The sequence below is a fragment of the Rhinolophus sinicus genome, chromosome 17 (genome assembly GCF_057876585.1).
Source record: "Rhinolophus sinicus isolate RSI-liver-muscle chromosome 17, RSI-T2T, whole genome shotgun sequence".
NCBI classification, from domain to species: Eukaryota; Metazoa; Chordata; class Mammalia; order Chiroptera; family Rhinolophidae; genus Rhinolophus; species Rhinolophus sinicus.
Genome location: NC_142517.1, coordinates 209,000,768 through 209,011,966, shown reverse-complemented (window position 1 = coordinate 209,011,966; position 11,199 = coordinate 209,000,768).

Here is an 11,199-nt window from a genome sequence, read left to right as displayed (position 1 = left end):
TCAGTGGATAAGAAAAACTGGTTTAAAATAAATAAATAAATAAATAAATAAATAAATAAATAAATAAATAAACAAACCCACCAAACTCCGAATCATGTCCTTGATTAGGAATTGCTGCTCAAGGGAGTTTCTCATGGGAGGCAAATGGAACCGCCTGCCTTCTAGGCGTCCTGCATGATCCCCGAGGGCTGGCCGGGCATTTAAACGATGCTTCTCAAGTCTTTCTTCCCTGCAGAATTCCTGGGGAGATTTTCAACATTTTTCACAAAGATAACTGCATTACAAAGAAAAACTTTTTACATTGTTTTCCTTCAAAACACATCCTTTGGAAAATCATTCTTTTTTTTTGGGGGGGGGGGGAATATTGGGAACAGTGTGTTTCTCCAGGGCCCATCAGCTCCAAGTCATTGTCCTTTGTTGTGGAGGGCGCAGCTCAGCTCCAAGTCCAGTCGCCGTTTTCAATCTTAGTTGCAGGGGGTGCAGCCCACCATCCCATGCGGGAATGAACCAGCAACCTTGTTGTCAAGAGCTTGTGCTCTAACCAACCAAGTCATCCGGCCGCCCCTCTGGGGGCTCAGTGGCAGCTCATTGTATTCAATCTAGTTGTGGAGGGTGCAGCTCACTGACCCGTGTGGGAACCAAATTGGCAACCCTGTTGTTCAGAGCTCGCACTCTAACCAACTGAGCCATCCGGCTGCCCCTGGAAAATGACTCTTTTGGTGCACACTGCACCTCTTTGAGCAAACGACCACACTGCATTGTTACTGTGCGGGCAGGGGCAGGGTTCCTGTGGGCCAGAATATTCTGTGTTCATCGTATGATTCAGACAGATCTGGGCCTGTCTCCGTGGACTCTGGGCTGACCCCACCAAGGAGACATTTGCTGAGAGCCTTTGGATCTTCCTGCTAAACAACTCCTCCTAAGAGGAAGGAGAGTGGAAGGGCAAAGAGTGGCCCAAAGCCAATGACCCAGCTTGGGAGCGGAGGGGCCACTATGATTCAGGACAGTGTCTGTTCCACAAACTGTCACATGGCCCAGCCCACACAGACTCGTGTGTCTTAGGAAGAGGATCCCAAAATTAAAAAGTGACTGGGAATGAGCAGACTTACAGTTTCACCAACCTTCTCCCCTTCTGCCGTATTAACCATGGTGGGGAAAGGATGGGGAATTGGTGAGGTTTCATGGTGATCTCAGCCGCTTTCCTGAAGGACTGATGGCTTCAAGGACATGCCACAGCAGATGTCCCAGCAGGGAGCTGGAGTCAGGGCCACGTGTCTCTTACCTACCTGTGGCCTGGAATGTACAGACAATTCCTGGGAGCTATGCGTGGGATGATTTCTGTATCAAGCTGCCCACAGAGCTTGCTGAGATGGAAAGACAGGATGTGGACCAGAGGTGATCAAAACCCAGTGAGGAGGTCTGCAAGGAGGCAGGGAGATGAAACACGGATGAATCCCCCTGACTTGAAAAACAAGCAACGAATCAACATTGACCAACTAAACCAGGTCCAATTTCTCAGCTATTGAGGTGGCAAAGGTATTTAAAAATGACAATTCCAAGGGGGAGGTAAAAGCATTAGGTGAAAAGTTGATGGGGAACTTGGATGGATCAGGCTGACAGCAGGGGATCCCGCTCATCTATCTCAATGTCGCCAAACGTGGGACAGCCAGACAGCACATGCCTCCTGAAGCTCCAGAACAGGAAGTTCACAGCGCCCCCCGTGACATATTGTTGTCCATACACTGAACCTGAACTCAGTCGAGCCTCTCGATCTAACTACCCATTCACAGGAAATATGAGGCTTAGAAGAAATTTAAATGACACCTAAATGACTGAGTCAGCCAAATCCAGAAGTGAGACATTCTATCAGGCAAATGACCTGGAAAATCACCAGACTGTTTCCAACAAACACCTGGTATGGATAAGGCAGAGGTGAAACTGTTAAGAGTACGAGAGAATTAGGAGACATATCAGTTAAAAGCAATGAATGGAGCAAATGAACCAGAAAGGCCAATTCCAATTTTCTGAGACAATCAGGAGAAACTGGAGATTGGTAATTAGGTAATATGAAGAAATTATTGCTAATCTTTTGAGTGTGACAGTGGTATTGGGTGTGTGCATTTAAGCTTTGATCACTTATTTGTTACAGATAAACACTGAAGTATTTATGAATGAGATGATATGATATCTGGGGTTTGTTTTAACGGCTCCAGGAAAAAAAAAAAAAACGTTTTGGAAAGACAGACAAAACACAAAGAACAGAATATGGGTAATTGTTGAAATGGGGGATGGATACTGGGATTTCATTATACTTTTCCGTGTATTTTTGTGTATGTTTGAAATTTCTTTCATAGTAAAAGATAAAAAAACAAAACAAAACATAGTTCCTATGGATTGGCAAACGTGTGGAGAATTTTTAATTTCAGATATAGTGTCACCCAGTTGAGCAGTTTCCTTTGGTTCTATCTTCAATTTCTTTCCTCATTAAGTTCTTATTTTCCTTAAATTTCTTGAGCATATAAGACTGTTTTAAAAAATAAAGTCCTTCTCAACTAAGTCCATCACATCTACATCACCTACATTTTTCTGGATCTGTCTCTATGACCGATTTTTATCCTGGTTCTGTATCACATTTTCTCACACCTTCACATGTCTAGTAAGTTTTGATTGGCTATTAGACACTGTAAATAGTACATTATGGAGTGTCTAGACTTTGTTGTCTTCCTTTAAATAGTATTGCAGGGTTTGTTTGTTTTTTTGACAGGCAGTTAAATTATTTTTGAATCAGATTGATCGTTTTGAGTCTTGTTTTTATGTGTGTGTGTTTTTTTTATGACATGTTTAGAGAAGCCTTTACTCTTGGGCTAGTTTTGTCTATGACTAAAGCGTGACCTTTCTATTTTCTGAACACCCCTTTTATTCAATGCAGTCTAACCACTTAACTAGTTGGAATAGTGTGAGCTCTGGAAATTGTTACGCTTATAAATTCTAATAGTTGTTCTTGTCCTGACTTTGAAGATTTGGTCCTGTGCACAGTATGGTTTTCACCCAAAGACTCAAGGAGCCTGGAGGAGAGCTCTCCAAGAGCAGTTGTTCTGTGTAGCTCCTTTCACTCCAGTACACTGCTCTGCAAATTCTGGCCTCCTTGGCCTCCGTGACCTCCAATCCCTGATCCTCAACTCAGTGAGAACTCTACGATCTGCTTTGCTTCTCTCTCCTTGTGCTGTGGTCCAGAGAGTCCCTCCGGGTGGAAATCTTGGGCCGGTGGTACCTCCAGTTGATGAAATCTGAGGCGTTCACTTCATTTGTTTTCCTTCTCTCAAAATCTGGCACTGACTTTGGTCCAATGTCTGAAATCTGTTGTTTCCTATACCTGGTCCAGTTCTCAAGTTGTTTATGGTAGGTGAGCAAGTTCAGTACTGGTTACGTTTCATGGCTAGAAGCAAGAGTTCAACTTTACCATTTACTTTTCAAAAAATCACTTAACCAGTCTAGAGGCTTCTTGAACTAAATGAACCAAGACAGAAACGAAGTTTAGACAAAAACATGGTCAGTGTTTTTTATGGCCAGTATGAGGGACACTTAAGGGAAGATGTGACCATGACTCACTATAGTCTTCCTTCATTTGTTTTCTTTGCAGGAAGAATAAAAAAAATGGAAAAATAGAAAAACAAAAACAATAATAAACCAGAGTAGGAAAGGGAACCAGTTCCCATAGGCCTGAAAGACTTTGAAATGAAATTCAATCCTTAGAATGAATAATGAACAAGCTAACTGGTAAAGAAACAGAACTATCCTTGCTCCCCCAGGCGCCCACCGTCAGTAAATCCAGAGGACATGGTCTGCTACCCACATGTAACAGTATCTGGATTCAACACATTATAAACACACATTGATCTCCACGTACAGAGAGCTTTGCATTTCCAGCAACAGCACTTGAGTGGATAGGTGTTGGTATAAAACCACTTTTACTGAGAGTGTGAATTCAAAACAAACGAGCCTGGTCAAGAGCAGTGCACGCACGTTCAGAGAGGACCGGCAGCAAAATCCCTGCGAGTTTTCTCTTAAGGAAACTGCCCTCCCTCCTTTTTCTCAAGCCCTCAGGTCCAGGGCAAAGCAGGCCTCCCTGTGTGCTGCTGGAGGAGTGGTGGGCCTGGTGGAGCTCGCATCTGACCTTCCAGGAGTGTCCTAGCATGCCGGCTGCTAGCAGGAGGCCGGCCAGCTGCAGCCACGCACTGAGCCGCCTCAGCACTGATTCCTACTTGCAACACAAAGAATCAAAGACATTCCTTTATGTGAGCTTCAGGTGGACTTCGCAGAGGTTAGACATTGTTTTGTCTTTTTTCATTTAACCCAGGATATGAATGTATAGCTCAGGAAGAAAAGGCAGCTGCCGAAAACATTTGTTGCGGAGCGAAAGGCAGTAAGTGTGATTAAAGACCCTGATATTTCCCAGAGGACTAAAAAGGAACTTCCATGAGCTCCTGTTGGCCTGTGGCAGCCCTTCATGTTGACAAAGTTGAGCTCTAAAAACCACAGGTAATAATATTAGAACCAAATGCCTGCAGGCGATTTTCAGAAGCCTACCGTACGCTCAGATCTCTGGGTATGCAATAGTTTACAAAATATGATGGCTGTTTGGTTCCTTTAAGTGACTCGATGCACGATGGAGGATGCGGCTTAGAAGTGACATGAAGAATGGTGAGTGAGCGGCAAGGAGGTTGGTCGACTTCTCCAAGTAAAGGAAATGCTCGCTTTAGGGCTGGCGATGGCTGGCTGTTGGCATTTTGGGCATAATCAAAGCACCTCGTAAAATAAACACTGTGCTCAGCTCCAACTTGGAGCTTGGTAGGGCTGACAGACCAGACCATTCATGTGAGAATTTGGGAGACTCGGGAGTGTGACCCTCTTGTCCGCTTCCCTACTTTTACCCCGCCCCTTCCTCCCCTCCCCTCCCCTTCCCTCCCCTCCCCTCCCCTCCCCTCCCCTCCTTCCCTTCCCTTCTCTTCCTACCATACGTGTTTATTGTGCCAGCCCTGCACGGGCCACCGGAGATACCATGGTGAGCAGAATCAGACAAGGTGCCAGCCCAGAGTCTCGCGGGGGAGACAGACGTCAAGGAAATAATCATATTAAAGATGGTGTAACTACAAAGTGCGAGAAATTCTCTGGAGGAAAGGGTCATGGATCTAAGGGTATTTAACAAAGGAACCTGCCCACGGCCAGGGAGCAGAGGGCCCCCCTAGTCAGTGCCGGAGAAGTTACCCAGGGGAGGGCCAGGACAGAGTACGATGGAGGGGGCATCTCTAAAGGGAGGACCCCACTTATGCTAAGGAGGGGCCAGAGAAAGGAGAGCAGCCCCCAGATGTGACTTTTCAAGTCTCAGTGTCGCCTTCTTTGCATCCTGGCCTCGCTGACAAGGTGGTATTTTGGTCCTCCCTTGTCTATCCAGATAAGACAACGCTGCGTCCCTCCCACTAATGACTGGGGTGCAGGAGGAGGGGCTCTGCCAGACAGACACGTGGTAGGTGTTTGTGGGCGGACTTCAACCACAGCGCTTACAGCCCCCTATGTTTTTTTACTGGATAACCCTGAATTTTTATGCAGCTCCCACAGGGATGACCTAACGATTCACAACTCTCGTAGAAAGCTTCAGAATTCTCTACGGAATCAGACTACGTGACACCTACTCTTTAAAACATTTTAGAGCTGTGATACACAGAATATTTATGTTAAAGAATCATGGATTTACATTTATCTTCAGAAACTAAAGACAGGACTCATATTTCCCCCACATTATAGCTTTTGAATCACCTTACAATTATTCCCTCGGGTGTGTGAAAAACATAAATCGAAAGTATTTTGGATGATTTTTAAAATACCATCATCCTGTGTAACCATGGAAAAGAAGCTACGATCTGAACTCACTCTCGAGTTATTTCTCTAGATGGCTGAGCAAGCATCCAGGTATTTTGAGTTTTCTCTTTTGGAAACAAAGAAAATCTTACTCTTTTCCTAAATCTGTGGGTACTTCTGCAAGGACACGCTTGATAATTTTTCCGTCGTGCACTAAATTCTGATCCAGACAAATCTACCATGTGTAGGACAACCATTATATTGTAATAACCAGGAGGGAAAAATTTGAAGACTATATTTTTCTAGCAGCATCTCTTTAAATTACAAGGTTTTCAAATTAAAACTTCAGAGTTAATGTAAAGAAGATGGAAGGTTTCTAAGGGAGAGACTGCTTTTAAGTTTATATTCATACTTAGTTTCTGGTGAAACGTTACTGTCAATTAGTGGGTTCCTGGCCTTTGGAGAAATGCCACATTTGCTAAAAAATGCAAAAATTTCCTAGCAGAACGTCCCCCAGACATTCTGCAGAGGAAAAGGCGGCTCAACCAAGGAGCTCAAAGGCAGTGTGGTGGGTGCAGTTTGGACTGCGGGCTGTTTGGGTCGTGTGTGACAGATGAATGGTGAGTGGCGTGATCCCCGGAGGCTGGCTGGCATCCTACACGGAGCACGCTTTCAGTTAGAATTTGAGACGACATCATGGTAATAATAAGCCAGTGCCACTTCATTAGTCTCTGTAAATGGGGACCTATTGCTTCGATGATCAGTCACACATTCAAAGCCTTGTTTTGTCATTTGGTTCAAGACTCTACATCTTGTCACTTCCGGCTCCACTTTCTTCCATCAAACAGCTTCATTGGTGACCTGGCACACCCCCTGCCCCAGCCCCAGGCCTCTGGTCCTTGGTGGGGAGAACGCCATCCCGTACCTGCTGGTGTCCAGGAAAAGGGCTCAGAGCAAAAGGCCTCCTCGTGTTTCTCACAGTGGAGAGTGTGAAGCACCGTCTGCCTAAGGGCCAGGCTCCTGGAAGTTGTCCCTAACGGAGGTGCCCTGAGAGCTGCTTGGAATCACAACTTTGCCTGAGTCTCCTTTCATTTATTCTTTTCTTGTATGTCCGTTTTATTAAAATGTATTTTGCATTAAACTTATAAAACTCCGAAACCTGACATATATACAGCACTGCATGTCAATTATGTGTCAATGAACAAACAAACAGAAAAATGCCTTGTGCTTTTGTCAGGAATCGTTTGCGACCTCCCAGCTGTACAACGCACTTTTATCAGAATTACACGTGAGTAAACGTTAGTAATTGTATTCATTTTGATCCCAGTGGCACTAATGAATGCAGGTCTGTAAGTTATAACCCCGGGCTGCGTTTTCACAATGAGGGTATTAGACCAGTTTTCAGGTCCAATTGACCAACTAATCTGTGCATAACAGCTCACGGGAAAAACAGGTCCATATACACTTGCTCCCACACAGCGTGGGGCTCCACTTGGCATCCATACGATCTCCCCTGGCTCCTATTCCTCCATCCTAACAGGAACTCGACTTGGTCCACGGTTATATTGCAACGAACTAGGGAACACAGTGCTCCCCACCCACCAGCTCCCTTGTGGCCAGGAGGTGACTGTGTGACAATATTGTGGCTAATGAAACGCGATGGAATTCTACTGAAGGCAGCTTCCAGGAAAGCTCTTGTTTCCCTTTGAAAAAGAAACAGACTTAGTGGGCGGGCCCCAACCCCATTTGTTTTCTCCCCTTCTTGCTGCCTGGATCATGGACCCGGCACTCAGCGAAGCGTGCAGCAGCCATCCTGACTGTGGGACAAAGCCACATCCTACGCAGGGCAGGGCAAGACACAAAGGAGGCTGGTTCCCTAAGTGAGTGGTCAGCCTGGACCCTCACCCACCCTCGACAGCCTGTCAGGGGAGAAAAACAAACTCTTCCTTGACACACCTGCTCTTGGCCAGCTTTCTGCTGAGTTCAGCCCCGTGCAGTCCTGGCAGACAGGTGGAGGGACGTATGTCGTCTATGGGACACAATACGCGGCGGATCTGGGCAGGTGTGCGCTGGGAGCAGGCAGGCCACCGGTCATCACCGCCAGTGTGGGCCCCTCCCACCCACTTGGTTTAGCTTTATGCAGCAGCGTCCGTCTCTAATACTCATTAAAACTCTGAGTAGTGTAGTCTTTCATGCGAACACCATCTTTTTTCATAGCCTGTAGGCTAGTGGTTGTTAAACTTCTGTGGATGGTAAACCTGTCTGAGAATCTATTAAAAGCTCCAGACAGTCTCCTCAGAAGATGCACAGACCATAATAAACAAAAAGCTTAGGGTACTCTTTGAGGGGTCCATAGGCCCCCTAAAGCCCATCTGGGGGCCCTGGTGAAAACGTCCTGTTCTAGGCATACAAATCAATGGTGATTATCTGCCTATATACGGAGGCCCACTTGGCTGATTAATAATATACAAATTAGGTGCTTGTTTGATTTTTAATTTTGCAAATGGGGTATTCGTTCTATTCCTTCCATACTTACAGCTAATTCTAAATTACTCTCATTTCATAAATTATTATCTGTAGCAAACAGTATGTGTAGAATTATGAAAATGTCACTAGTCCAGAGCAAGAAATCAAATGGCACAAAAAGACACATGACAGAAACCAAGTCCTTCCCACATGCAGATATCCAGACCCCAATAAGCCCATGTCTTGGGTGTCATTCTAGGAATGCTTTGTGCGTGGCCCTATTTTTTTGTTTTTTTTTTAACAAAATGGGTGATATTATACTCACTGTTCTATTTTTTTCCACTTACTATATCTTGGAGCTCCTCTCACATCAATAATTATAGATTTGCTTATTCCTTTTAATGATCGAACACTATTCCATTGTGTAACGCACTGCAATTTATTTAACTGCCCCATTACTATGCACATTTAAGTTGCGGCAAATTTAAACAATGCTCTTGGTTCAGCCTCTGTGCTGTCTGCTTGCCAGCCACTGACGTAGACAGAGAACGTATGAACTCATTAGATCCGCTTAACCAATGGAAATTAAAAACAAAAAGCCTTCTCCACTTTTCATCATCTCCACATAACACGTTCCCATGTGAAAAATACAAGTTTTGCTATTTACCACTTTCAGTTATGAAGGTCACCGTCTCCTTCTCTTGCTGGGGTTTTTGATCCACAGCAAAATGTCACCTGGATATGACCTTAATGAGGTACAGCAAGGACCTTAGAGCCAGGCTGCCTGGGTTTGAATCTCAGCTCCACACTTCATAGCTGTGTGACCTCAGGGAAGTTACTTAACCTCTCTGTGCCTTACTTTCTCACCTGGAAAACGTGGATAATAATTGTACCTCTCTCACAGGGATGTCTCGAGGATCAAATGAGTTTTAAAAATCTCCAAAGTTCTTCGGACTGTGACAAGCTCAGAGAAAGCACTAGGTAAGTGTTGGCTGTTTTCAGTCTGGGTGGCATTGGAATGAAACTGAGGAACCCCACGCTTCTGCAGTGGTGCTGTTGTCCGAGGCAAGGAACACCGGGAGGCCTGTCTCTGAACACTCCTTGACCGCTGATGCAGACACACTCATGCACCTGTGCACACACACACCACTCCACACAAACCTCCCAGGTGTATCCGAGACGATCGGGCCCACACTGGTGTGCAGGACGCACTTCTGCCAAGTCCTGCCTGAGCATCAGCATTAATCGAACGAGAGGAACGGGCATCTGCCCACACCGTGCGTCCCACGGGGACAGGAGGCAGCTGCAAATCCCCACAGCCCTGGGGCTTACGAGCCCCTGAAGCCAGCACTGGGTCAGGCCCAAGCCTCGGCCTGCCTGTGGAGCGCAGTCTCCAGCAGGCATAGAAATCACTGCCTCTGACCAGCAGGAAGCTCGAGGAGGCACAGGGCGGGGAGAGTCTTACCTGTTGCCCATTTATCCCTCTCAGCAGGGACAGTCCAACAAGCCCCAGTGACTAGCTTGTGTCAGAGGAGATTCCTGAAAACAATTGCCTGGGTTTTAATTAATGTTCCGGCAGGAGGTGACTGAAAGTGGGACAATGCATGGAAGCCAGGAAGCACAGGTGAGGAGCTGTGGCTGCTGAACTATTTAGAAATCACAAAACAATCCACGCGCATAACCTCCTACCCGGAAACGGAAATCACTTACGTTACTTTCCTGTCTAGTGTTTTACCACACAATTTAAAAATTGAGCTCGTCCTCACAGCTTAGGGCACCTAAGAATCAGATGGGAAGCCTGATAAGGTGCAGATTCCTGCCCCCCCCCCCCGCCCCCCCAGCATCTGATTCTAAAGGCCCTGGAAGGCCTGGAGTCTGCATTTTAATAAGCTTCCTGCTGGTGAGTCTGACTCGGGTGATCTGCGTGGCCTGCGCTTGAAAAAACAGGCGAGTGGTTGCAGAGATTAGGTTTGAAAAACTGATCTTAAATAGTTGAATTCTTTCATTTTCTCAAGATTGCTAGGCTGGTACCCACTTCACCTCCTCCCGGAGCTATGGGTAGGAGAAAATATAGGGGATCAAAATAATAATGATGTTTCAGCCAGAGCCCTGCTGTGATCTGATTGACTTGCAAAACACCCCGGTAAGAGTGAATGTAATAAACATTTAAATATAAAAAAATAAAGTATTACATTTTGAAAATAATGATACTAATTCACCACATTGTTTAAAGTGAAATACTATGCAAAGCTCTTTCATTTAGGGAGAGAAAGCTGCCTGTCTCCAAGAAAGCTATCCAGTACTATTGGAAGCAGAATTTTGGAATATGTCACATGTCACAAACAGAAAATGGAGTTAAACAGAGTTGCTTTTACTTAGGTATGAATTTCTGCATGCAAAACAAATGTGTTCTTGTTTTGATGGCTGGAGCTATTCTCTGCATGGCATGTGATACCAGCAGCCGCACATCTATGTGTATTTTGCACAAACCTAATATTTGAAGAATGATACCTATCTCCCAGGTCCTGGGAAAAATATGTAAATCTCCAAGGTCTGTGTATGTTATTTCTAAGTAGGTCAAGTGCCCTGAGTTCCTCAATACACGTTCATCACCTTTTCTGTCTTTAATTTTCTCATGTATCACAGGGAAAATGTGATAATTAGGAATACAGAAAAGTGTTTTTCAAAATGCCATGGAGAACTGGACTCTGATCATTCGAAGAGATTTTTCACGCACAATTGTATTCTTCAGAATTCACCAGTGAACACAAAAAATACACCTTGCAGCACTTCCGTTTGCACACACAGGGTTGCCTTTGTATGTTTCAATGTTATTAACACAAATCCTTAAGCTGAGTCGTCAGTATGGATTTTTAC